At 42.0% G+C, this 27500-nt stretch overlaps 1 protein-coding gene across 4 annotated transcripts in view; it reads right to left on the bottom strand.

Moving 5' to 3' along the window:
- FAM234A (family with sequence similarity 234 member A) overlaps positions 1–27500 on the bottom strand; it is a 197229-nt gene that overhangs the window by 9184 nt on the left and 160545 nt on the right. The gene's annotated exons all lie outside the window — the stretch shown is intronic.

The following is a 27500-nucleotide window of genomic DNA, read 5'->3' on the forward strand; positions in this document are numbered from 1 at the left end:
GTAAACATTGTTGCATATTTTTTGCGACCGGATGTAAACTTGACAGAGATCGTATGGGCAGAAAACAAGGGGTAATATGGAAAGACTAATAAAAAAACATTAAAATACATTAACTCCTAAGCGCACCACGACGCAACTATACATCCAGGTGGCTAGTGTCTTAGCGCACCAGGACTTACAGTTACTGTGTGGTTTCTGGTGCACACCGTCGATGACAGCTTGCATCGGGAATGAGGTCAGCCGTCCCCAACAGCTAACACTCCCCAGTCACCGGCAATGGACCCGTAAACGTGGTCCATTACCGTCGATCGATGTAATCGGTGGATCTGTACGGATCCACTGATTACATAATTTCTGCAAATAAAATGTTAAAAAACATTCCTGGGACTTGTAATTAGTCCCGAAACGGTTACTACGGACCCCCCCTGCCCCATGTGACTGGCAATGGACCAATAACAGCGGTCCATTTCCGGCGATTGCCGTGATTGGTGGGACTGTTCAGAGCCACCCATCACAGTGCGTTTTTAGCCGGGGGTGGGTAAAAAATACCCCCCCTCCAACAGCTAACACTTCCCAGTCACCGGTAATGGACTCGTAAAAGCGGTCCAATGCCGGCGATCAATGTAAATCGGTGGATCTGTACAGATCCACCGATTATATCGTTTCTGCAAATAAAGTGTTAAAAACCGTTCCCGGGACTTGAAATTAGTCCGGAAACAGTTACTATGGAACCCCTCCTGCCCATGTGACCGGAAATGGACCAATAGCAGTGGTCCATTGCCGGAGATTGCTGTCATTGGTGGGTCTGTTCAGACAAACCAATCAAAGTGCGTTTGAAAAACCCAGGGCGGGAAAAAAATACAAGACACAGGCTCTGATCGCTTTGTTGGTGAAGAGAAGTTGGAGAGATCAGAGCCTGTGTCATGTTGTGCGCCCCACACAAAGTTTAAGAATTAACCCCTAGTTTCCCTCTCCCCTGTTCCTAATGTGTGACCCCACACACCTCCCAGTGTATAAGAGAGACTTTTTTTTTTCCCATCCATAAATCACTAAAAATAGTTTCGTTGTTAGGTAGTAGTCTAAGTCGTCTACGTCAATTAGTCGCATTAGTTGTCAGTTAGTCAGCATCAATCCGTAGCGTCACTTGGCGTCAATCTGTAGCGTCCGTTGCGTCACTTGGTGTCAATCTGTCACGGTCGTTCGGGTCACTTGTCAGTGTCAATCCGTCACTGTCAGTCTCGTCACTTGTCAGTTAGTCAGCGTTAGTACCACTTACTGACACAAAGTGTTATAAAAAATAAAATAGTGTTTTTCGTTAAAAAAAAAAAACGAAACAAAACTAAGTGTGTCAAGTGTTAGCAAGCGTTATTTAGTGTTTTATGTGAAAAATAGAAAATAGAAAATAAATCTTTGTTATACAATGGTTTGTTATAGCAACGTGTGTGTATAAACTACATATACACTACCGTTCAAAAGTTTGGGGTCACCCAGACTATTTTGTGTTTTCCATGAAAACTCACACTTATATTTATCAAATGAGTTGCAAAATGACTAGAAAATATAGTCAAGACATTGACAAGGTTAGAAATAATGATTTTTATTTCAAATAATAATTTTCTCCTTCAAACTTTGCTTTCGTCAAAGAATGCTCGATTTGCAGCAATTACAGCATTGCAGACCTTTGGCATTCTAGCTGTTAATTTGCTGAGGTAATCGGGAAAAATTTCACCCCATGCTTCCAGAAGGCCCTCCCACATGTTGGATTGGCTTGATGGGCACTTCTTGCGTACCATACGGTCAAGCTGCTCCCACAACAGCTCTATGGGGTTGAGATCTGGTGACTGCGCTGGCCACTCCATTACAGATAGAATACCAGCTGCCTGCGTCTTCCCTAAATAGTTCTTGCATAATTTGGAGGTGTGCTTTCGGTCATTGTCCTGTTGTAGGTTGAAATTGGCTCCAATCAAGCGCTGTCCACAGGGTATGGCATGGCGTTGCAAAATGGAGTGATAGCCTTCCTTATTCAAAATCCCTTTTACCTTGTACAAATCTCCCACTTTACCAGCACCAAAGCAACCCCAGGCCATCACATTACCTCCACCATGCTTGACAGATGGCGTCAGGCACTCTTCCAGCATCTTTTCAGTTGTTCTGCGTCTCACAAATGTTCTTCTGTGTGATCCAAACACCTCAAACTTCGATTCGTCTGTCCATAACACTTTTTTCCAATCTTCCTCTGTCCAATGTCTGTGTGCTTTTGCCCATATTAATCTTTTCCTTTTATTAGCCAGTCTCAGATATGGCTTTTTCTTTGCCACTCTGCCCTGAAGGCCAGCATCTTCACTGTAGAAGTTGACACTCGTGTTTTGCGGGTACTATTTAATGAAGCTGCCAGTTGAGGACCTGTGAGGCGTCTATTTCTCAAACTAGAGACTCTAATGTACTTGTCTTGTTGCTCAGTTGTGCAGTGGGGCCTCCCACTTCTCTTTCTACTCTGGTTAGAGCCTTTGTGTGATGTCCTCTGAAGGGAGTAGTACACACCGTTGTAGGAAATCTTCAGTTTCTTGGCAATTTCTAGCATTGAATAACCTTCATTTCTAAGAACAAGAATAGACTGTTGAGTTTCACATGAAAGCTCTCTTTTTCTAGCCATTTTGAGAGTTTAATAAAACCCACAAATGTAATGCTCCAGATTCTCAACTAGCTCAAAGGAAGGTCAGTTTTATAGCTCCTCTAAACAGCAAAGCTGTTTACAGCGATGCTAACATAATTGCATAAGGGTTTTGAAGTGTTTTCTAATCATCCATTAGCCTTCTAACACAGTTATCAAACACAATGTACCATTAGAACACCGGAGTGATGGTTGCTGGAAATGGGCCTCTATACACCTGTGTAGATATTGCATTAAAAACCAGACGTTTGCAGCTAGAAGTCATTTAGCACATGTATTGATTAATTTAATGTTATCTTCATTGAAAAAAACTGTGCTTTTCTTTCAAAAATAAGGACATTTCTAAGTGACCCTAAACTTTTGAACGGTAGTGTATGTGTGTGTGTTTGTGTATATATGGGTGTGTTTGTGCATATGTGGGTGTGTTTGTGTATATGTTTGTGTGTATATGTTTTTGTGTTTGCATATGTGTTTGTGTATATATGGGTGTTTGTGTGTATGTGTTTGTGTATATGTTTGTGTGTTTATGTGTGTATGTGTTTATGTGTGTATGTGTGTTTGTGTAATATATGGGTGTGTGTTTATATGTGTTTGTGTATATGTTTGTGTGTGGTTGTTTGTGTGTGAGTAGGTAAGTATAAGTATTGGTATTGTTCACATTTCAAAAATAAGGAAATTTCTAAGTGACCCTAAACTTTTGAACGGTAGTGTATATTTACACACAAATTAATAAAATGGCTGCGAAGCGTTCCACCGCTGAAGAGGCGTGTGCCATGGTTGCATCAGATACGGACTCTGCGAGCGGTGAGGAACCAGAGTTCTTTCTCTCATCCTTCTCCTCCTCCTCTAGTGACAGTGAGGAACCTCTTCGTAGTTGCAGGAGGGTTAGTGCCCAGGTTCTGCCTGACCCTGAAACTGCCTGACCCTGGTACTGCCAGCAGTGATTGGTCACCCCCCCAACCAATTACACCCCCATAGTGCAGAATTTACCGCTGCGACAGGAATTCATGTGCAGACGGAAGGACTGCCTGTAATTGGATATATATAATTGTTCTTTACCGAAAATTTGATAGAGCTTATGGTGGACCAAACCAACATCTACGCCCACCAATTTATAGCCGAACACCAAAACTCCTTTTATGCTCAGCCCAATCGTTGGCAACCAACTTATTGTGCAGAAATGCAAAAATATTGGTGGTTAGTCCTCAACATGGGTCTCACTAAAAAGCCCAACGTTAGATCCTACTGGTCCACGGACCTTTTATATCATTGTCCGTTGTACCGAAATGCAATGACCAGGCCCCGCTTTGAGGCCATCCAAAAATGTCTGCACTTTAGTGACAACTCCCAATGCCTCCCCAGGATGACCCCAATTTCCGACAGACTTTTTTTTAAATTAGGTCCCTCAAAATTTTTTCCCCAAAATTTCCCGAAATCTACACTCCCGACAAAGAAATTTCAGTTGATGAATCCCTGATGCACTTCAAGGGTGGGCTGAAGTTTTGCCAATATTTGCCCAATAAGCGCGCCTGGTACAGGATCAAAGTCTACAAGCTGTGTGAGTCTGAGATACACACATGCTTTCCGTATCTATGAGGGGAAGGACAGGACAACACAGCCCCCAAATTGTCCCCCTGTCCTGTCCACAACAAGATAGTGTGGGACCTCCTGCACCCACTGTTAGATCAAGGGTACAACTAGTACGTGGGCAACTGGTACACAAGTGTACCCTTGTTCAAATGTCTAAAAGACAAAAAAAACCTGTGGCACGTGGGACGGTCTGAAAAAACCAGCTGCACCTTCCCAAGACCCTCATAAGCCAATCCCTGGAAATTGGAGAAAGCAGGGCATTGCTGCAGGAAGGGGTCCTGTGTCTGAAATACCGGGATAAAAAAAGATGTATGCATGCTGGCACCTATGCATGACGCCAGCTGCACCCCTGTCCTCACACATGGATTTACAACATCCACGATGAAGCCTATATGCATTCAGGCATATAATAAATTCATGGGGGGGGGGGGGGGTTGACCTGAATGACCAGGTGTTAAAACAGTTTAGTGCCATGCGGAAAATAAAAATTTGGTACAAAAAATTGTCAGTGTACCTTGTACAGATGGCACTGTACAATTCAATTTTCATTTTCCGTAAAGCTGGCCACCTACTTGGAGTACCAAGAAAAAATTATACAATTTATTTTTCTGCTGCTTCAAGTAGTTCTTGCAGTATCGTTCCTGGGCAGCACTTTAAAAGTGAAGTGCCTGCAACACCAAAAAAACGGAGGGCACAAAAAAGGTGCTGTGTCTGTGCAAAACGGGGAATCCGTAATAGCCATAATAACCACATATCAGACAGTGCGACACCTGTCAATCAAAACCCTTCCTGGATTAAAAAAATTATACTTTTGAAACCTAACAAAACGAAAAACCCTCATTATACCCCTAGATGAATACCTAATACTAATAACAAATGTGTATGATCTGCACAATTTTTTAGGCCTATGCTTGTGGTTAAAAATCATCCAAGTAAAAATAAGGCCTCAAAATCCATGTGGTGCTTCTTCACTTCCAGGGACTGCTATGTGTCCAGACAACATATTTAGACCACTTTGGGAGTATTTCTGAAGTCAGAAGAAATACCCCAGAAATATTGAGGCGCTTTACTTCACTTGAATGCTGTGTCTGAAAAATCTGCCCAAAAAAATGGCACATTTGTAAAAAATGTTAAATTTTATTTTCAAGCCAGCAAAACTATGGGGTCATATAAGTGATCACACCCCTACATAAATTCTTTGAGGGGTGCAGTTTCCAAAATGGGGTCACTTCACTGTACTGGTACCTCAGGAGCTCTGCAAACACGACATGGCACCTGAAGGCCATTCCAGCAAAATCTGCGCAACAAATTTCGCTCCTTCTCTTCTGAGTCCTGCCGTGGGGCTAAACAGAAGTTTATTACCACATATGGGGTATTGTCGTAATCGGGAGAAATTGCTTTACAAATGTTGGGGTGCTTTTTCTCTTTTATTCCTTGTAAAAATTAAAAAAAATGTATGTTTTTTCAGAAAATAAGTAGATTTTCATCTTCACAGACTAATTCAATTTAACGTAAAAAAAAAGGGGTTGAAATGCTAACGACACCCCTAGATAAATTCCTTGAAGCACAATATGTCACATGAAAACAAACTCAGAATCGCTTGGATCGGTATAAGCGTTCCGAAGTTATTACCACATAAATTAACACGTCAGATTTGGAAAAAATCAGTGTGCCACAAGACCAAAACAAGCTGCGTCCTAACGGGATTATACATGTGTTTGGGCGGAAAAATAATGTTAATCCAATCTTATCAATATCAAAACATACACATTCTTTCTGTATAATACCTGTACTGTTTTGCTTACAATAATCCACAGAGTGTAGTTAACTTCTGATATGAAACTACTTTCCTTGAGAAGAATAATAAATATAATAAATTGGTATCGTCTTGTTCTCTATTTTGGCATTTAGAGAGGTCATTGATTCTGAGTAGGATGAATCAGTAGTGGAACATCAGTTCTTTTCTGAGATTGAGGCCCAGTGGATGCCTGGTTTTGAGACCATAAATCCAAAAGGCCTCCCTTATCTAGCAGGATATGTCTAAAATTACCCCCTCGGACTGGATTGCTAAACCTTTCTATAGCATAAGTACTGAATGATTTGACTGACCTATCGTGGTGTGTAATGAAGTGTCTGGCTGCATTGGAGATGTTAGTGATTGTGGGATTCCTAACATAACCAGGGTGTTCAAGAATCCTTGTTTTGAATTTCCTCATCTTTCAGTCAACATACGTCAAGCTGCAATCAGTGCATTAGATGACATATATCACAAACTCACTATTGCAGTTGATGTATGTTTTTATAGCAAAGTTCTTGGCACCTTCTGAATCATGAAAATTTTTAGTTGACTGAGCAAATGAACATATTTTACAGGGATTGGAGCTACATCTGTAAAATACTCTATGGTACAACCAAGTAGTCTTCGTCTCAAGATGAAAATAAAAAAGACAGGGAAAGTGAATTAGCTATTGTCGGCGCTCTGCGTGATACTGCGCGGCAACCCTGTTTTAATATGGCATCCAGATGCTCATCCTTCAACAGGATAGGAACATATTTTAATACAATATCTTTGATTTGTGCAAATTGATTGCTATATTGTAGAACTAATGTAGGTTTATCCAAACCCAAAACAGGGAGCTGTTTTCTGTCAAACAACAATTGGTTACAGGATTTCGATGTTACTATGGACTTATTCCATAGCCTCTATTATGAAGTCTGTGGCAAATTTGTTGTTGAATTTTGAAACTGTGATCATTGCTGCAGTTCCTCCTGACTCTAAACATTTCAGCTACCGGGATAGAGGAAATTGTTTGCTTTGGAAGATTGCTGTTGGCATGAAGAAAAGTATTTCCTGAAATAGGTTTACGAAATGTTTTAGAGCAAACAATCTCCTCCTCTCTACCCGTCAATTCTAGATCCAGAAAACAGATGGTATTTTTGTGAAAAGTATATGTAAACCTTAGGTTACACTCCTTATCATTAAGGTAATTCATGAACACCGGTATGGCAGACACATCGCTCTCCCATATCAATAAGAGGTTGTCTATGTATCTGCCACACCAGTGAACATTGCCACTGAAAGGGATGTCCGACGAAAAAATAGTATACTCCTCCCACCATGCCATAACGGGGTTTGCCAATGAGGGCAAAAATTTCGCCTCCACTGACACCCCTCTAAGCTGAAGAAAGTACTGTCCATCAAATACTATGGAATTTTAAACTTTTTTGGAATAAAATTGGAACATTGTTTCCTTTTAAACTATCAGTGCTGGATCATAGTTTTTTTTCCTATCCTCTGCATTTGGGAGCACAGCTGGGATTCCAATCCATATAAATATTTCAAGTAAAACCCGGCACTCCTTTTCTCTGCTTGTAACAATTAAAATGTGACGTTTCAGTCTGAAAAATACCTTTTTCAAATAATCAGATATCAATGTCCGATCATCTTGATTATACATGACAGTTTATAAGTCTACTTACAAAATCACTGCATGTATTAAATGTAAAAATTCAGATTGACAACATATGTCAGGCTCAATGTAATACAGTATGCTGGTCAAGAAATCACATAATATACAAAGTAGTTTATCTCACTCAGGAATAAAATACTCATTTATTATACTATGGTTGAAGCACATTGCTAACAAAATCTGATGACAGATAGAAACTAGGGTGGCAAGGTGCATCGAAATTTCTACACTGTTTCGATACCGTGCACCCTCAAACGGTTCAATACCGTGACTTGATGTATTTCGATACTAAGCTGTGCGGCCGCACAGCTAAGTATAGTAACACATAAATGTAGTCAGAGCGGGGCTGCGGCTGTCTAATACAGCCATTGCCCTGCTCCTGAGTCCTGATAAATATGCGCGGGCGCGGTCAGCATGATGTGATGCAACCAGCGCTGCACTAATGATAGCTGAAGACAGAGAACATTGCGGGCACACTACAAAACACCCCCAAGTTCTGTCTTCCGTGCCTGCATCGCTGCTTATTAGTGCAGCGCTGGTCACATCACCTTATGCTGACCACACGCCCACACTTGTTGTCAGGAGCGGGGCAATGTCTGTATTGCACAGCCACAGCCCCACTCTAATAGCGGAGATCAGAGAAACCTCTCATCTTTGCCACTATTCCCTTGAATGCTGTGATCAAAGCTGACCGCAGCATTCAAGGGGTAAATGAGAAGGGGAATGCCCTTTGGATTGCTTCACAGGGAATCCCTGCGACGGGTCGATGGACATACTATATTTGGGCAGAGAGTCCAGGGTCCATTGAAGGACCCCAGGGCTGTCTGACCATATTTCCTGTTTTAGGGCATACATAGGCAGTTGTTAGGATATACCTATGTACTATCAGTACACAGGCTAATGTACTGGCATATAGATAGATATATGCCTGTACATTAAAGTTTAAAAATAATAAAAAAAAAAAGAATGTAATGTTAAATTTTTAAAAATGACACACTTTTTTTTTTACAATAAACATTAACCCCTTCAGGACTGAGCCTGTTTTGGCCTCGAGGACGAAGCAGATTTTTTCAAATCTGATATGTGTTACCTTATGTAGTAATAACTTGGGAATGCTTTTACCTATCCAAGTGATTCGAAGATTGTTTTCTTGTGACTATTGTACTTTATGTTAGTAAAAAAAAAGATTTGGTCAATAAATCCAATATTTGTGTGTGAAAAACACCAAAATGTAGAGAAAATTTGCAAAAATTAGCATTTTTCTAATCTTAAATGTATCTGCTTGTAGGACAGACATTAATACCGCACAAAATAGTTACGATTTCATATATCCCGTATGTCTACTTTATGTTTGCATCGTTTTTGGAACATTGTATTATTTTTCCAGGACATTACAAGGCTTAGAACTTTAGCAGCAATTTCTCATATTTTCAAGAAAATTTCAAAAGGCCATTTTTTCAGGGACCAGTTCACTTCTGAAGTGGCTTTGACGGCCATATATAGTAGAAAGTCCCCATAAATCACCCCATTTTGAAATTCCTTCAAATATTCAAAACAGGATTCAGAAAGTGTTTTAACCCCATAAGCGTTTCTCAGGAATTAAGCAAAGTAGAGGTGAAATTTACCAAAATTCATTTGTAATACAGTTTTTCCTGTAACACAGAAGGTTTTACACGAGAAATACAACGCAATATATATTGCCCAGATTGGGCAGTTTGTAGAAATATCCCACATGTGGCTCTAGTGTCCTAATGGACTGAAACACAGGCCTCAGAAACAAAGTAGCAACCTAGTGGATTTTGGGTCCTCCTTTTTTTTCAAATATATTTTAGGCACCATGTCAGGATTGAAGAGGTCCTGTGGTGCCAAAACAGTAAAAAAAACAAAAAAGTGACCCCCATTTTGGAAACTAAACCCCTCAATGAATTAATCTAGGCGTATAGTTAGCATTTTGACCCCACAGTTTTCTTGCTAAATGTATTTGAATTAGTCTGTGAAAATTAAAATCTACTCTGAAAAACGTAGACATTTTTAATTCTTACAAGGAATAAAGGAGAAAAAACAACCCAGCACTTGTAAAGCAATATTTCCCCGATTACGAAAATACCCCATATGTGGTAATAAACTGCTGTTTGGACACACAGCAGGGCTTAGAAGGGAAGGAGCGCTATTTGGCTTTTGGAGCTCAAATTTAGCTGAAATGGTTTTCGGGTGTCATGTCGCATTTGCAAAGCCCCTGAGGGACCAAAAGAGTGGAAACCCCCAAAAGTGACCCCATTTGGGAAACTACACCACTTAAGGGATCTATCTAGGGGTATAGTCAGCATTTTGACCCCACAGGTCTTTTGCAGAATAGCACCCCAATATTTGTAAAGCAATATCTCCCGAGTACGGCCATACCCCACATGGTCATAAATGGTTTTTTTTTAATTCAAAATTAATTAACCCTTTCTGTACGGATACATTTTTTGCTTTTTTATTTTCATTTTTCACTCTCTGCATTTTAAGAGCCATAACTTATCTATTTTTCCATCAATAGAGTCGTGTGAGGGCTTATTACTTGCGGGAGGAGTTGTAGTTTCCATTTAAAGTACCATTTAATATACTGGGAAACTGAAATAAAATTCATGCAGGTTGAAACTGGAAAAAACTGATTCCTCACATTGGTTTTTGGGTTTTGTTTTTACTGCTTTCACTGTGCAGTAAAAACGACAACATTTTTTCTGCGAGTCGATACAATTACGGTGATACCAAATTGATATATTTTTTTATATTTTACTACTTTTACAAAGTAAAAACGATTTGTTAAAAAAATAAATCGTTTTGTTACACCACATTCCGAGAGGCATTACTTTTTTTTTTTTTTACTCGATTGAGAGTCGTGAGGGCTTATTTTTTGCGGGACAAGCTGTAGTTTTTATTAGTACAATTTTTTTGCTACATAACTTTTTGAGCACTTTTATTAATATTTTTTTTTTAGAGAGAAGGTGACCAAAAAACAGAAATTTTGGAGTTTTAAATTCTTTATTATTTACAGCGTTGATCGTGCAAGTTAAATAATGGTATATTGTAATAGTTCGGACTTTTATGGACGAAGTGATACCAATTTTTTGTCTTTTTTACATTGCTTTAGCGAAAAAAATGGGAAAAGGGTTTTCTTTTGGACTTGAAATATATATATATTTTTTCTCACTGATAACTTTATTTACTTTTTTTTTTAAACACATTTTATTAATCCCCCTAGAGGACTTGAACCAGCGATCAATACTAATACTATATTAATACTAATACTAATTTATTGCAGTATATTGTCATTTTTACAGGCTCCTGTAACAGCGTGATCGCTGTTCATGTTTGTCAGTCCCGGGTGTCAGCTGCAATACACAGCTGACACCCGCAACGTATGGCACGGGCTCAGCGCGTGAGCCCGCTCCATACATCCCCCCACACCACGACATGCTATTAAAGAGACTCTGTCACCACATTATAAGTGCCCTATCTCCTACATAAGGAGATGGGCGCTATAATGTAGGTGACAGTAATGCTTTTTATTAAAAAAAACGATCTTTTTTCACAAAGTTAGGAGCGATTTAAGTTTATACTAATGAGCTTTCTTAATGCCCAAGTGGGCGTACTTTTACTTTCGACCAAGTGGGCGTTGTACAGAGGAGTGCATGACGCTGACCAATCGGCATCATGCACTCCTCTCCATTCATTTACACTGCACTAGCGATATAGTTATATCACTATGTGCAGCTACATACACAAGCCCTAACTTTACTACAGTGTCCTGATAATGAATACACATGAAATCCAGCCTGGACGTCATGTGTATTCAGAATCCTGACACTTCTGACTCTTTTTTGTGAGATTCCAGCAACGGATACGAAATCTCGCGAGATCACGGAGCTAAACGAGATTTGGTTTCACTTGCCGGAATCTCACAAAAAAAGAGAGTCAGAAGTGTCAGGATTCTGAGTACACATGACGTCCAGGCTGAATGGTCATGTGTATTTATTATCAGGACACTGTAGTAATGTTAGGGCTTGTGTATGAGGCTGCACATAGCGATATATCTATATCGCTAGTGCAGTGTAAATGAATGGAGGAGTGCATGATGCCGATTCGTCAGCGTCATGCACTCCTCTGTACAACGCCCACTTGGTCGAAAGTAAAAGTACGCCCACTTGGGCATTAAGAAAGCTCATTAGCATAAACTTAAATCGCTCCTAACTTTGTGAAAAAATATCTTTTTTTTAAATAAAAAGCATTACTGTCACCTACATTATAGCACCGATCTCCTTATGTAGGAGATAGGGCACTTATAATGTGGTGACAGAGTCTCTTTAAGTCGTGGTGCACGAAGGGGTTCACACACAACGGATGGTGCGGAGTGAAAATTACAATTTTCCACTGATAAGCCATTTTAGTGCACAATATGTTGTGCCCAGTTTGTCCCACTGAAGACAAATACCTCATAAAATATTAACCCCTTCCCGACACTTGCCGTACATGTACGTCATGGAAAGCATTGACTTCCCGCAAAATGCCGTACATGTACGTCAAATGTTTGGCACTGGCTCAGAAGCTGAGTCGGTGCCATCATCACCGGATCTCAGCTGTATCTTACAGCTGACATCCAATTGTAACGGCGGGGACCGAAATTAGCTTCGATCCCCGCCATTAACCCCTTAAGTGCAGCGCTCAAACGCGATCGCTGCACTTAAGGTGTTTGCAGCTCATCGGAGCCCCAGCAATGAAATTGCCGGGGTTCCGGTGGCTGCAATGGCAACCGGAGGACTAATACTGGCCTCCCGGTCTGCCTAGCACCGAAGCCGGTCAAGATCCGCCCGGCGGCGGAGCCTGATCGGCTTCCGTAGCTGCCGGCAAGATGGCGCCGGGTCAAGAGCTGATCCGGCGTCATCAGCGGTGGAAGTCAGCTGTACTGTACAGCTGACATCCACCTGTAACGGCAGGAACCGGAGCTAGCTCCGATCCCCGCCATTAACCCCTTTGATGCAGTAATCGAAAGCGATTGCTGCATCGTAGCGGTTACTAGCAGATCGCCAGCCCTGACAGGCAATCGGGACTGGCGACTGCTGTTATGGCAACAGGAGACACAATGGTCTCCTGCTCTGCCATTACGGAAGCCGATTTAGGCCCCGCCGGGAGGCGAAGCCTAATCGGCTTGCTGTCAGTGAATGACTGACAGATCTAATACATTGCACTACATAGGTAGTGCAATGTATTAGAAAAAAAATAATCTGACCGTTGGACCTTCAAGTCCCCTAGTGGGACTTGAAGAAAAGTGTAAAAAAAGTATAAAAAAAGTGTAAAAAAAGTGTAAAAAAAAGTGCAAAAAATAAAAGTTTGAAAACAATAAAAGTTTCAAGTAATCAAATAAAACACAATCCCCCTTTTACTCTTATCAAGTCCTTTATTATTGAAAAATAATAATAAACCATATGTATTTGGTATCGCCACGACCGTAACGACCTGAGGTATCAAAATATTGTATTATTTATTGCACGCGGTGAACAGCGTAAAAAAAAACGTAAAAAACTTTACCAGAGTTTCTGTTTTTTAGTCACTTTGCCCTACAAATGTTAGAATAAAAAGTGATCAAAAAGTCGCACGTATCCAAAAATGGTACCTATAAAAACTATAGCTCGTCCCGCAAAAAACAAGCCCTCATACACCTCCGTCGACAAAAAAATTAAAACGTTATGGTTCTCACAACTTGGCGACAGAAAAAAAATACATTCTTTTTACAAAAGTAATTTTATTGTGAAAAAAGTTGTAAAACATAAAAAAGTGCTATAAAATAGGTATCGCCGGAATCGTACTGACCCACAGAATAAAGTTAACATGTAATTTATAACGCATGGTGAACGCTGTATAAAAAAAACGAAAAAAGCTGTGCCAGAATTGCATTTTTTTGTTTACCTGGCATCCCAAAAAATAGGATAAAAGGTGATCAAAAAGTCACATGTACCCCAAAATGGTATCAATAATAACTACAGCTCATCCCGCAACAAACCAGCCCTCATACCGCTACGTCTATGAAAAATAAAATTAGTTATGGCTCCAATAAGTCAGGAAATAAAAAAATATGCAGTTGTGCCCGAGGGGAACATTTCTTCAGTTTGAAGAGGCGATTTATCAAGGACCTAAAATTAGGGAACCAGGAAAGGGAGGGCCCAAACATATCCGCTGGAAGCGACGGTGCCCGTATTATACCAGGACAAAACTTCCCAGCAAAATTGCAGAGTGTGGACCAAAAGGGGGATAAGAAATTACACCATTTATCAGTGCGACACTGGCCTGTGCGGAAAGGATTGCTTCACAGCGTAACACACATCTATGGATTATTTTATTTTTTTCATACCACCTGACTATGCCCCTTATATACTCCGCCCCGCTTACATGTACCCCCACATTATAAAACACCAGCAATACTCAAACAAATTTAGTACCAAGGAAAATCCGCTCTCCAAAAGCCAAATGGTGCTCCCTCGGCTCTGAACCCTACAGCGTGCCCAAACAGCAGTTTCCTTCAACATATATGGCATCGTCATACCCGGGAGAACCCTTTTAACAATTTTTGGGGTGTGTGTCTCCAGTGTCATAAGCTTGGCATGAAAAATTTGCCACTGAATGGCATATCTAGGGAAAAATATAAATTTTTAATTTGCACCATCCGCAGTGCATTCATTTATGGAAAAGACCTGTGGGGTGAAAATGCTCACTACACCTCTTAATAAATGCCTTGAGGGGTGCAGTTTCCATAATGGGGTCACTTCTCAGGGGTTTCTTTTTATTATTTCACATCTGAGCCTCTGCAGTTGTGAACCAATACTTTGTAAATCGCCAAATTAGGCCTCCACTCCGCATGGTACTCTTCACTCCTGAGCCCTGTCATATGTCCAGGCAAAAGATTAGGGCCACATGTAGGGTGTTTCTAAAACCGGGAAACACCGCATAAAAATTAGAGGGCTGTCTTGTTATGGTGGCACAAGCCGGGCACCACATATTGGCATATCTATGGAAGAAAATCCCATTTTCACTCTGCAACATCGAAGTGAACACTAATTTCTACAAAACACCTGCAGGGTTAAAATGCTTACTACACCCCTTGGTAAATGCATTGACGGGTGTCGTTTCCAAAATGGGGTCACTTGTGGGGGGTTTCCACTGTTTTGTCCCCTCAGGGGCTTCGTAAATGTGACATGGCCTCCGCAAACCATTCCTGCTAAATGTGGACTCCAAAAGCCAAATGGCGCCCTTTCCCTTCTAAGCCCTGCCGTGTGTCCAAACAGCCGTTTATTACCACATGTGGGGTATTGTTTTACTCGGGAGAAATTGCTTTACAAATTTTACGGTGCTTTTTCGCCTTCAGTCCTTGTGGAAATGAGAATAAATTAGCTAAACCTACATTTTCTTTGAAAAAATTTAGATGATCATTTTCACAGCCTACTTCCAATAATTTATGCAAAAAACCTGTGGGGTCAAAACGCTCACTATACCCCTAGATAATTTCCTCAATGGGTGTAGTTTCCGAAATGGGGTCACTTGTGGGGGGTTTCCACTGTTTTGTCCCCTCAGGGGCTTTGTAAATGTGACATGGCCTCTCAAACCATTCCTGCTAAATTTGAGCTCCAAAAGCCAAACGGCGCTCTTTCCCTTCTAAGCCCTGCCGTGTGTCCAAATATCCATTTATTACCACATGTGGGGTAGTGTTTTACTCGGGAGAAATTGCTTTACAAATTTTGCGGTGCTTTTTCTCCTTTAGTCCTTGTGGAAATGAGAAAAAAAATCGCTAAACCTACATCTTCTTCGAAGAAATGTTGATTTTAATTTTCACGACCTACTTCCAATAATTTCTGTAAAAAACCTGTGCGGTCAAAATGCTCACTACACCCCTAGATAATTTCCTTGAGGTGTCTAGTTTCCCAGATGGGGTCACTTTTGGGGGATTTTCACTGTTTTGGCACCGCAAGAGCCCTTCAAACCTGACATGGTGCCTAAAATATATTCTAACAAAAATAAGGCCCCAAAATCCACTAGGTGCTCCTTTGCTTCTGAGGCCGGTGCTTCAGTCCAGTAGTACGCTACGGCCACATCTGGGATATTTCCTAAAACTGCAGAAACTGGGCAACAAATATTGAGTTGCATTTCTCTGGTAAAACCTTCTGTGTTATAAAAAAAATTGTATTAAAAACTTATTTCTGCAAAAAAATATGAAATTTGTAAATTTCACCTCTACTTTGCTTTAATTCCTGTTAAATGTGTAAAGGGTTAAAACATTTTCTAAATGCTGTTTTGAATACTTTGAGGGGTGAAGTTTTTAAAATGGGGTGACTTTTTGGGGGTTTCTAATATATAAGGCCCTCAAAGCCACTTCACAACTGAACTGGCCCCTGTAAGAATAGCCTTTTGAAATTTTCTTGAAAATGTGAGAAATTGCTGCTAAAGTTCTAAGCCTTGTGAGGTCATAGAAAAATAAAAGGATGTTCAAAAAACGATGCCAATCTAAAGTAGACATATGGGGGATGTTAATTAGCAACAATTTTGTGTGTTATAACTGCCTGTCTTACAAGCAGATACATTTAAATTGAGAAAAATGCTAATTTTTGCAATTTTTCACTATATTTTCGTGTTTTTCACAATTAAATACTGAATGTATCGAGCTAATTTTGCCAGTAACATAAAGTCCAATGTGTCACGAGAAAACAATCTCAGAGTCGCTTGGATAGGTGAAAGCATTTCGACATTATTACCACATAAAGTGAAACATGTCAGATTTGAAAAATGAGGCTCTGTCAGGAAGGTCAAAAGTGGCTAAAGAAGGAAGGGGTTAATTGGGTTCTCCCGGGTATGGCAATGCCATATCTTTGGACATAAACTGCTGTTTGGGCACGCTGTAGAGCTCATAAGAGAGGGAGCGCCATTTGGATATTGGAGCGCAGATTTTGCTTAGTAGTAGTTCTGTTTGGAGTTTTGCTGGTATTTCAGTTTACAATGTGGGGGCGTATGTAATCTGTGTGGAGTACATCAGGGGCATAATAAGAGGGTATAATAATGGGGTAAATAAATAATAAGTGTATAGAAAGTAAGGAAGGGACAGTGGGAAAGTCGTGGGGTTGAATAAAATGTAATTTATCTACGGAGGACATTAAGAATTTGTCATATAACAGTTACAGGCATCCGTTATTTATTTACATATACAGAGTATGCTAATTATAAGACATTAATCTGTCTCCAGTGGTGAGTGAGGGGACATCGGCACTGATAATTATTCATCCAACATTGCGCTTTTTAAATATTATACAATTATCAGTAAAAAAAAATTATGTTTTACATTTTATTCAACCACACGACTTTCCCACTGTCCCTTCCCTACTTTCTATATACATATTTACCTTGGTGGTGTACACTTAGTGTGGTTCTCTCTGCTCTAAATATTACAATTAATTGTAAGAGGGCATTCATCTATTACATATCTCTAAATAAATAATAATCCACAGATATGTGGCCAGGGTCGCACTGATTAATGTTGCCAGATGTTATCCGATATTTTGTAACGCTCTGCACATTTTGAATCGCTGTAGTCTGAGAGCCTTAAACTTTTTAATTTTTTCTCCAACTGAGCTGTGTGAGGGCTTATTTGTTGCTGGGCAATCTGTAGTTTTCATTGGTACCATTTTGGGGTACATGCGGTTTTCTGATCACTTCTTATTACATTTTTTGGCAAGAAAGGTGACCAAAAACCATCAATTCTGACAATGTTTTTTATTCTTTTTTTTTTACGGCGTTCACCCTGGGCTATAAATGAGAATTTTTCTTTATTCTGCAGGTCGATAAGATTACAGCGATACCATATGTAGGTTGTTTTTTTTTAATGTTTTGCAGCGTTTGCGCAATAAAATCAAGTTTTTTTAATAAAACTAGCTTTTATATCCGCCGTTGCTCGGGAGGTTGACTTACGGTATAATGAAAAAAATAGATCCGGAGTACTAACATATAACTTTTACTAGTATGAATAAAATAGGTATGAACAGATATATAAACAATATGAGGAACCCATTTGCCAATACTGCATACATATACTTAATTGTTTCCCATCGTTTCAAATTGTTGTCAAAAAATATATTTATATTGACAGCAGATAAAGATCAGTCCGCCTTTATAAGGTTTCCCAATTTAGAATGGTTCTTCTGGTCACATATGGAGGAAAGGAATGTTGGGACAAATGTCCTCCTACCCCGTTTCTGTCTGTAAATAGTCCTCCACATCAAGGTGTCCAGAAATAGTGTTACGTCCTCTCCTGGATGGTGAAAGAGCGACAGGTGGGTCTCCCTACGCGTTTCTTGCTGACCAGGCAATTCCTCAGGGGAGATAGGTCAGTGAAGCATTGATGTCCAGAATTGGAGCTTGCTGCTTAGAGTGTGGCTGTCGATTCATATGGAGAGGAATGCTCTATAATTCAGAGCATGTTGAATCAATGGAGCAGTAAATTTCAGTTTCCTGCTCAGCTGTCGTTGCACGAGGGAAAAACTCAATGGTTTGAGCAAGTTTGCAGTGGCAAAAGGGAGTCCATTAGTTAAAACACCCTTGCAGTGGCAAGTGATGTAACCTTCCTGGTAGGAGGCAAACACAGAACGCCTATCCCTGGCGTGTACCGTCAGTGTAATGAGGGATTCCCTGCCTTTTATATTTGATTACTGCCCATTAGCCCGCCCTGCCCAGACACACCCCTCTGTGACGTACCAAGGGGGTGTGTGTGTAATGTGACAGATCGATCCTCCCCGCGACCGCTAGCCTGCCGGGCATGGTAAACATGCCACAGCTTTGCGAGCGGCCGCGCCGAGGACAATCCCCACAATTAAACTCCAGAGAACTCACTTGTGCCTGCATGCTGGGGTGTTAAAACAACTCCCGTCTGCGATCGAGATGCAGACAGGAGATGTGAGTCAGGGAGAACTGGATGTCCGTCCAGTTGTTGTGTGGCACTATATACAGTGGGAGCTGTATAGCGCTATATACAGTGGGGGCTTTATGGCGTTATCTACAGGGGGCTGTATGTCACTATCTACAAGCGGAAGGGGGGGCACTATCTACAAATGGGGTGTGACACTGTCTATAGGCGCGGCTACATAGCACTGTCTACAGGGGGCTGTATGGCACATTCTACAGGGGGCACGATTTATAACGGGGGCTGCTTGTGGCACCCCGGGGGGCCCCGGTCAAGAGTTTGCTATGGGGTCCAGTCTTTCCTAGTTACGCCCCTGCTAAAGGTCATTTTACTGTGAATGGGGAGCAGATGGTCATTTTACTGAGTGGGGGGCTAATGGTAATTTTACTGTGAGTGGGGGGCTGATGGTAATTTTACTGTGAGTGGGGGGCTGATAGTCTTCAAGTGGTTTCCACCTCTGAGCTCCAATTGAAATTAATAGGAGGCAGAAAATACCTGTGGCGCACGTTTGGTGCTTTTTTGCCTGCGTCTGTTGCATTAGCTTCAACGTCTTAAAAAAAAAAAAAAAAGGTAAAATAACTGCGTCATTTCAAAATCTGCTTCAAAATTCATGAAGGAATTTTGAGGCAGATTTTTTTTGGCTTACAAAAAACGCTGTGTGAACATACCCTAAGAGTGTAGTGCTTGCTTTTAGCCATTTTCTGTCTTTCTCTAAACAATTTTTGGTAGGGGTGCCCTGAGGAAAATGTTATTTCTCTAGAGTGTAGGGTAAGGGGGCAATATACTGTGTGTGGCACTTAAGGGGCATAATTCTGTGTGGGCTCAATTAGGAGGACAAAATACTGTGTCCTTAAAGGGGTTATAATATATTATGTTATTAAATATTATTATACTGTATGGGGGGCACTAAAGGGGCGTTATACTGTGTGGGGCATTATATTTCTTTATGGGGCATTTTTTTTATGATGGGGTGGGGTGCCGAAAGATAATTTCGCACAGGGCGCCATCTATTCTAAGGCCGGACCTGATCGTGACAACCCTAATAGAAACTATTAATACCTATTTAATAATAATCCTGATAATTCCATACATTGTTTAGATCAAAAGAGACATTGGCATTATTGCCTGTGACGTATACCCTAGTGTGGAATATGTCACCTATAGTCTCACTTTAAAAACTGTAGAATCCGCCAGGATGGAAAAGCATAGTCTACTACATTATTCCATCCTTTAAAAAAAAAAAGAAGCTATTCTGACGTATACCAGCCTGACGGAGGCCGAAAAGACACCCTTTTTACACCTAATGAAGCCCTATGGAAACCTCCCAACGTGCACGCTAAACCTCTCCCGACATACATGCTAAACGAACATCACAAACGTGAAGTGAACAGGCCCTTAGAGTGACACAGAACCTGGATGTACAAATATACTTCCTCTGCAGTGAAAGGCTTAAAGAGGCTCTGTCACCAGATTTTGCAACCCCTATCTCCTATTGCAGCAGATCGGCGCTGCAATGTAGATAAGAGTAACGTTTTGTTTTTTCAAAAACGAGCATTTTTGGCCAAGTTATGACCATTTTTATATTTATGCAAATGAGGCTCTTAAGTACAACTGGGCTTGTTTAAAGTTATGTACAAGTGGGCGTGTATTGTGTATGTACATCTGGGCGTTTTTACTTCTTTTACTAGCTGGGCGTTGTGACTAGAAGTGTATGATGCTGACGAATCAGCATCATCCACTTCTCTTCGTTAACACCCAGCTTCTGGAAGTGCACAGACACACAGCGTGTTCGAGAGATCACGCTGTGACGTCACTTCCTGCATTGTGTCGGACGAGCGAGGACACATCGGCACCAGGCGACAGAGGCTACATCGACTTACCTGCAAACGCCGATGCTGCTGCAGAATCAACTTTAGCCTCTGTCGCCTGGTGCCGATGTGTCCTCGCTCGTCCGACACGATGCAGGACCTGGGGCAGGAAGTGACGTCACAGCGTGATCTCTCGAGAACACGCTGTGTGTCTGTGCACTGCCAGAAGCTGGGTGTTAACGAAGAGAAGTGGATGAATCACAACACCCAGCTAGTAAAAGAAGTAAAAACGCCCAGATGGTTAAACGGTCACCGCTTGTACACAAACAGTGACCGGACAGTGACTTCAGCTGTCACATACAGCTGATTGTCACAGCTATCGGCGGCGGGACCAATCGCGACTCTACCCCCCAGGGAATCGCTGTGATTGGTCAGTCACTCCACAATTATGACAGTTCTGAGGAGATCGGACCTGAGAGACATTAGTGTGTCCCCTCACAAGTGTAAAACACTACACAAACCCGTTTTTTAACCCCATAAAGATCCCTGATCCACCTCCCCTTTTGGGGACCTGTCCAAAGTTTTTACACACACACACACACACACACACACACACACACACACACACACACACACACACACACACACACACACACACACACACACACACACACACACACACACACACGAAGGCAGCAGCACTCAATTCCAGGCAAGAAGTCCTTAACCCCTTCCAGCAATTTCACGTACAGTTACGTCATGGGAGATGGCCTTTTCCAGCATCTCCACGTAACTGTACGTGAAGGAGATGAAGCTGGCTCAGGAGTGTTACAGCTGGCACCCTGAGGTATTGGCCAGGACCGGAGCTAGCCTCCGATCCGACCGATTAACCCCTCACATTCTGCGTTCAATAGAGATCGCAGAATGTGAGGAGTTTATAGCCACCGGCACCCCAGCAACGTGATCGCTGGGTTGCCGGTGGCTGCAAAGGCGATCGGAGGGCTAATACTTACCTCCCGGTCCGTCAGTAACGGAATCCTCCTATGCCCCGTTGTCGGCGGGGCCCAGGAGGCTTCCGGTACCATCGGCAAGATGGCGCCGGCTCAGCTTCCGGCTCAGAAGAGGAGCCGGCGTCATCAACAGTGGGTGTCCGCTGTATGTTACAGCGGACACCCCGATCTATCGGTAGGAACCGGAGCTAGCTCCGATTCCTGCCATTAACCCCTTCAATGAAGCGATTCAATGCAATCGCTGCATCAAAGTGGTTTGTATGCAATCGGCAGCCCTGCCATACGATGGCAAGGCTGGCGACTGTTACTATGGCAACAGGATGCCTAACAATGGCTTCCTATCTGCCATTACGATAGCCGATTAGGCCCCGCCTGGAGGCGGAGCCTGATCGGCTTGCTGTCAGTGAACAACTGACAGTTCTAATACATTGCACTACATAGGTAGTGCAATGTATTAGAACATCAAACAAACAGTTGGACCTTCAAGTCCCCTAGTGGGACTAAAGAAAAGTGTAAAAAAAGTAAAAATAAAAGTTGTAAAAAATACAATAAAAGTTTAAAATAATAACACAAAACGCAATCACCCTTTTTCCCTTTTCAAGTCATTTATTATTGAAAAAAATAATAAAGCCATACATATTTGGTATCGCTGCGACCGTAACGACCTTGACTATAAAAATATGACGTTATTTATTCCGCACAGTGAACGCCGTAAAAAAATAACTAAAAAATACTGACATAATTGCTATTTTTTGGTCACTTTGTCTTCCAAAAATTGAAATAAAGTGAACAAAAAGTTGCATGTACCTAAAAATGGTACCTATAAAAACTATAACTCGACTCACTAAAAACAAGCCCTCATACGGCTCCGTCGACGAAAAATTTAAAACCGTTATGGCTCTCACAACTTGGCAACAGAAAAAATCCGTTCTCTTTCCAAAAGTTATTTTATTGTGCAAAAAGTTGTAAAACATAAAATGTGCTATAAATTAGATGTTACCGGAATCGGACTGACATGCAGAATAAAGGTAACATGTAATTTATAACGCATGGTGAACGCTGTATAAAAAGAACTAAAAAAATATGCCAGAATTGCTGTTTTTTGGTCATCTTGCCTCCCAAAAAAAAAAGGATAACAATTGATACACTACCATTCAAAAGTTTAGGGTCACTTAGAAATTTCCTTATTTTTGAAAGAAAAGCACAGTTTTTTTTCAATGAAGATAACATTAAATTAATCAAAAATACACTCTATACATGTGCTAAATGACTATTCTAGCTGCAAACGTCTGGTTTTTAATGCAATATCTACATAGGTGTATAGAGGCCCATTTCCAGCAACCATCACTCCAGTGTTCTAATGATACATTGTGTTTGCTAACTGTGTTAGAACGCTAATGGATGATTAGAAAACACTTGAAAACCCTTGTGCAATTATGTTAGCACCGCTGTAAACAGTTTTGCTGTTTAGAGGAGCTATAAAACTGACCTTCCTTTGAGCTAGTTGAGAATCTGGAGCATTACATTTGTGGGTTCGATTAAATTCTCAAAATGGCTAGAAAAAGAGAGCTTTCATGTGAAACTCGACAGTCTATTCTTGTTCTTAGAAATGAAGGCTATTCCATGCGAGAAATTGCCAAGAAACTGAAGATTTCCTACAACGGAGTGTACTACTCCCTTCAGAGGACAGCACAAACAGGCTCTAACAAGAGTAGAAATAGAACTGGGAGGCCCCGCTGGACAACTGAGCAACAAGACAAGTACATTAGAGTCTCTAGTTTGAGAAATAGACGCCTCATAGGTCCTCAACTGGCAGCTTCATTAAATAGTACCCGCAAAACGCCAGTGTCAACGTCTACAGTGAAGAGGTGACTCCGGGATGCTGGCCTTCAGGGCAGAGTGGCAAAGAAAAAGCCATATCTGAGACGGACTAATAAAAAGAAAAGATTAATATGGGCAAAAGCACACAGACATTGGACAGAGGAAAATTGGAAAAAAGTGTTATGGACAGACAAATCGAAGTTTGAGGTGTTTGGATCACACAGAAGAACATTTGTGAGACGCAGAACAACTGAAAAGATGCTGGAAGAGTGCCTGACGCCATATGTCAAGCATGGTGGGGGTAATGTGATGGTCTGGGGTTGCTTTAGTGCTGGTAAAGTGGGAGATTTGTACAAGGTAAAAGGGATTTTGAATAAGGAAGGCTATCACTCCATTTTGCAACGCCATGCCATACCCTGTGGACAGCGCTTGATTGGAGCCAATTTCATCCTACAACAGGCCAATGACGAAAAGCACACCTCCAAATTATGCAAGAACTATTTAGGGAAGAAGCAGGCAGCTGGTATTCTATCTGTAATGGAGTGGCCAGCGCAGTCACCAGATCTCAACCCCATAGAGCTGTTGTGGGAGCAGCTTGACCGTATGGTACGCAAGAAGTGCCCATCAAGCCAATCCAACTTGTGGGAGGACCTTCTGGATGCATGGGGTGAAATTTCTCCCAATTACCTCAGCAAATTAACAGCTAGAATGCCAAAGGTCTGCAATGCTGTAATTGCTGCAAATGGAGCATTCTTTGACGAAAGCAAAGTTTGAAGGAGAAAATTATTATTTGAAATAAAAATCATTATTTCTAACCTTGTCAATGTCTTGACTATATTTTCTAGTCATTTTGCAACTCATTTGATAAATATAAGTGTGAGTTTTCATGGAAAACACAAAATTGTCTGGGTGACCCCAAACTTTTGAACGGTAGTGTATATGCACACTGAGGGTTTAGCATCAGGAGAGGTTGGTACAGCGGTTTCTTTGTAGCCAGAGACAGGGACACCGTGCATTAAAAGTCATAACAGGGAAGGACTTCCGGTTCCGGCGCGCACATGAGTAGACGCGAGTAAGGAGAGCTCCGTTAACCCGACTCAAAAACCGGGGTCCCGAGGCTTTGATACCTGACCTGAGGCTGCTGGCCGACTACCCTACGTACAGACTTCTCTCCGGCGTATGGAGAGATATCTGGTGAAAACCGGGACCCCAGGATTAAAATCACAGGCCCTGCAGACTGACGACATGCTGCCGCTGGGGAAAATGGCGCCTGAGCCGGCCAGGAACACGAGGAGTACGAGCTCGTGCTCGGCATCACAACCTCCTCTGGTGCAGCCAGAAGTGGAAGAAGGTGAGCCTGAGACTATGTTTCACAATATGGACATTTCATGTCGAGTCTTGGCCAGGGTAGTAGCGAAACTTATAGCCCCAGATATCACAGCTTCTTTGGAGGCGACGGTGTCGAAATTATTGCACCAAATTCAGTCGGATGTTTCAGCTCAGGCGGAACGAATTAACGATTTGGAACAACGGTTCAGTTTATTGGAGGATGAGCTAGCGGGAATGCAGGAGGAGGTGAAAAAGGTGATAGCTTGTAATCTACAGCTGGTTGATAAAGTGGATGACCTGGAGAATCGCTCGAGGAGGAGCAATTTACGTATTATTGGGCTCCCAGAGCCTATACCAGCAGGCCAGCTGCTAAAGTTGTGTGCGGTGGAGTTGCCTCAGGCGCTGGCATTGCCAGCCCCGCTGAGAGCGGAGAGAGCTCATAGAGTGGGACCGATGAGAAGTGTGACCCAAGATGGCGCCGGGTCCAGTCATTGTGAAGTACCTGGACTATGTGGATAAAACGAATGTGTTACAGGCCTACCGAAGGTCATCGGCACAAGTGAGAGTACGAGGCAACAGAATCCTAATGTTTGGAGATTACTCGGCTGAGGTTACACGTAAGCGGCGGGCTTTTAGCACGGTGTGCTCTCTACTGGTCCAGAAACGCATTCGGTTCTCTTTGATGTTTCCCGCCATTCTCAGGATCTTCGAGCCCGGTGGTGGGGTGGAATCGTTTTCTTCTCCAGGGGAGGCGGCTAAATATGTGGAAAGCTTGTACAAAGACAACAATGGTGATAGCCAGACACACAGAGACGGTCTGCCTCGCAGGGGACGTTCCAGAAACAGGAGTATCAGGAGGGGTCTCACCTCTTCTTCTCCGGATTGAAGGGAGATGCTCAGGCGGTGATGGAAGGAGACTCATGTTATTTTAAGTTTCGCATTGTCTGAGACATAATTGTTATACCTATCGGTGCATCGGAGGTTGAGGTTTACTGATGTTAATGGTAGGGGAGGGCGCAGCTGAAGTGAGGCTTGAGGAAATTTTTGCAAGGAGTCGGGTGGGAGTGTAAGGTGTTGTTGATACTTTCCGGGTATACAGGGGGTTCATGGTATACCAAGGGGTTTCTAGTAGTGGAATGTACAGAGATTTCACGCTAAAATGTGCGAAAAAAGAGAAGTCTGAAACTAGTAATGATTTGTTGTTGGGGTTTCAATTCTGTTTTATGTTTAGGGAGGGGGAAGGAGGGGGGGGAACGGTCTCGGTGGATGAGGTTTGCTTTGCCATTACTGTGAGATGCCTAAAGTAATAACATGGAATGTGAAGGGACTGCAGTCCCCACATAAACGCATGATGGTTCTTCGCCACCTGAAAAAGCTGAAAGCGGATATAGCGATTTTGCAGGAAACCCATCTATTGGAACGTGATTTCCAGAGAATGCGCAAATTATGGGTGGGCACAGTAATGGGCTCTCCAGCAGTTAATGGCAAGGCGGGCGTCTTACTCCTCATACACAAAAGAATTGAATGTTCTGTGATTACTTCTGAGCGGGATGAGGGGGGCAGATATTTGCATGTGATCTTAGATGGCGCCATGGGGAGAGTGAGTTTGTACTGTATATATGCACCGAATGACAACAATTGGGTCTTTTTTCAATTTCTGGAAGGAAAACTTTTAGCGGATAAAGAACCTCAGATTCTACTGGGAGGGGACCTTAACTCAGTCTTATGCACAACAGAGGACAGGCGAAGGGGAGATGGTAGGGTATTGGTTGAAAGAACACACGATAAAGTCTTGGCCCCATTACTGTCTTCCACGGGCATGGTAGATGTATGGAGAACACAATTTCCATTAGGTAGAGAATTCACTAATTTTTCTCATGCGCATACCGCATGGTCGCGCATTGACTACTTTATGGCTTCTCCGGTGCTCCTCCCTTGGATCCTTAGTGCTCGCATAGAGGACTTGGTGATTTCAGACCATTCACCGGTTTCTCTGATCTTGGCAGATACATTTAAAAGGGGGTCGGATATATTGTGGAAATTTCCGTAGTTTTTGGCAACTGATGAATCCTTTCAATCATGCTTGAAGGGGTGGTTATGGGAATATAGTCAGGAAAACCAAGCTCATAGAGAGAACAGCCACTTGTTTTGGGACACAGCCAAGGCAGTGCTGAGGGGGAGGATCATTTCTTATGTGGCGTCGCTTAAACGAAAAACCAACAAGCATTATAACGAGTCTAGTAGGAATCTTCGCATGAAATACACAGCGTACTTGGCAAACTCTACACTAGCGCTTAGGGGGGACTGGCTCACGGCTAAGGCAGAGTTTGAAATGTGGCTGGATAAAAAAGAAAGGTTCCAGAGAGAGCAAACAACTGCACATTTTTTTTAGATATGGGAACAAATCAGGCTCCCTGCTGGCCAAAATGGCGAAAGGACAATTTCGCCCGACTCACATAGGGGGGTTGAGAGATGGGAACGGGGAAGTACAGAAAGATCCAAAGATCATCAATGATATACTGGGAGATTATTACACTGCGCTATATGCACAGGACACTTCGGAGAGGACTGAGGGGAGGGAGTTTCTGGACTCCTTAACGTTACCATCTCTCTCGGACTCTGATAGAGAAGCATTAAATGCATTGATCACGGAACAAGAGATCATATCGACCATTAAATCATTGACGAATAACAAAGCGCCAGGGCCAGATGGATTTTCTAGCGATTTTTACAAACTTATGAGGGAGGAAGTCACGCCCATTTTATTGCCAGTGTATAATCATATGCTGTTAAATAAGGAATTCTTGAAATCGGGCAATGTAGCTT

Source organism: Rhinoderma darwinii, chromosome 6 (genome assembly GCF_050947455.1).
Source record: "Rhinoderma darwinii isolate aRhiDar2 chromosome 6, aRhiDar2.hap1, whole genome shotgun sequence".
NCBI lineage: Eukaryota > Metazoa > Chordata > Amphibia > Anura > Rhinodermatidae > Rhinoderma > Rhinoderma darwinii.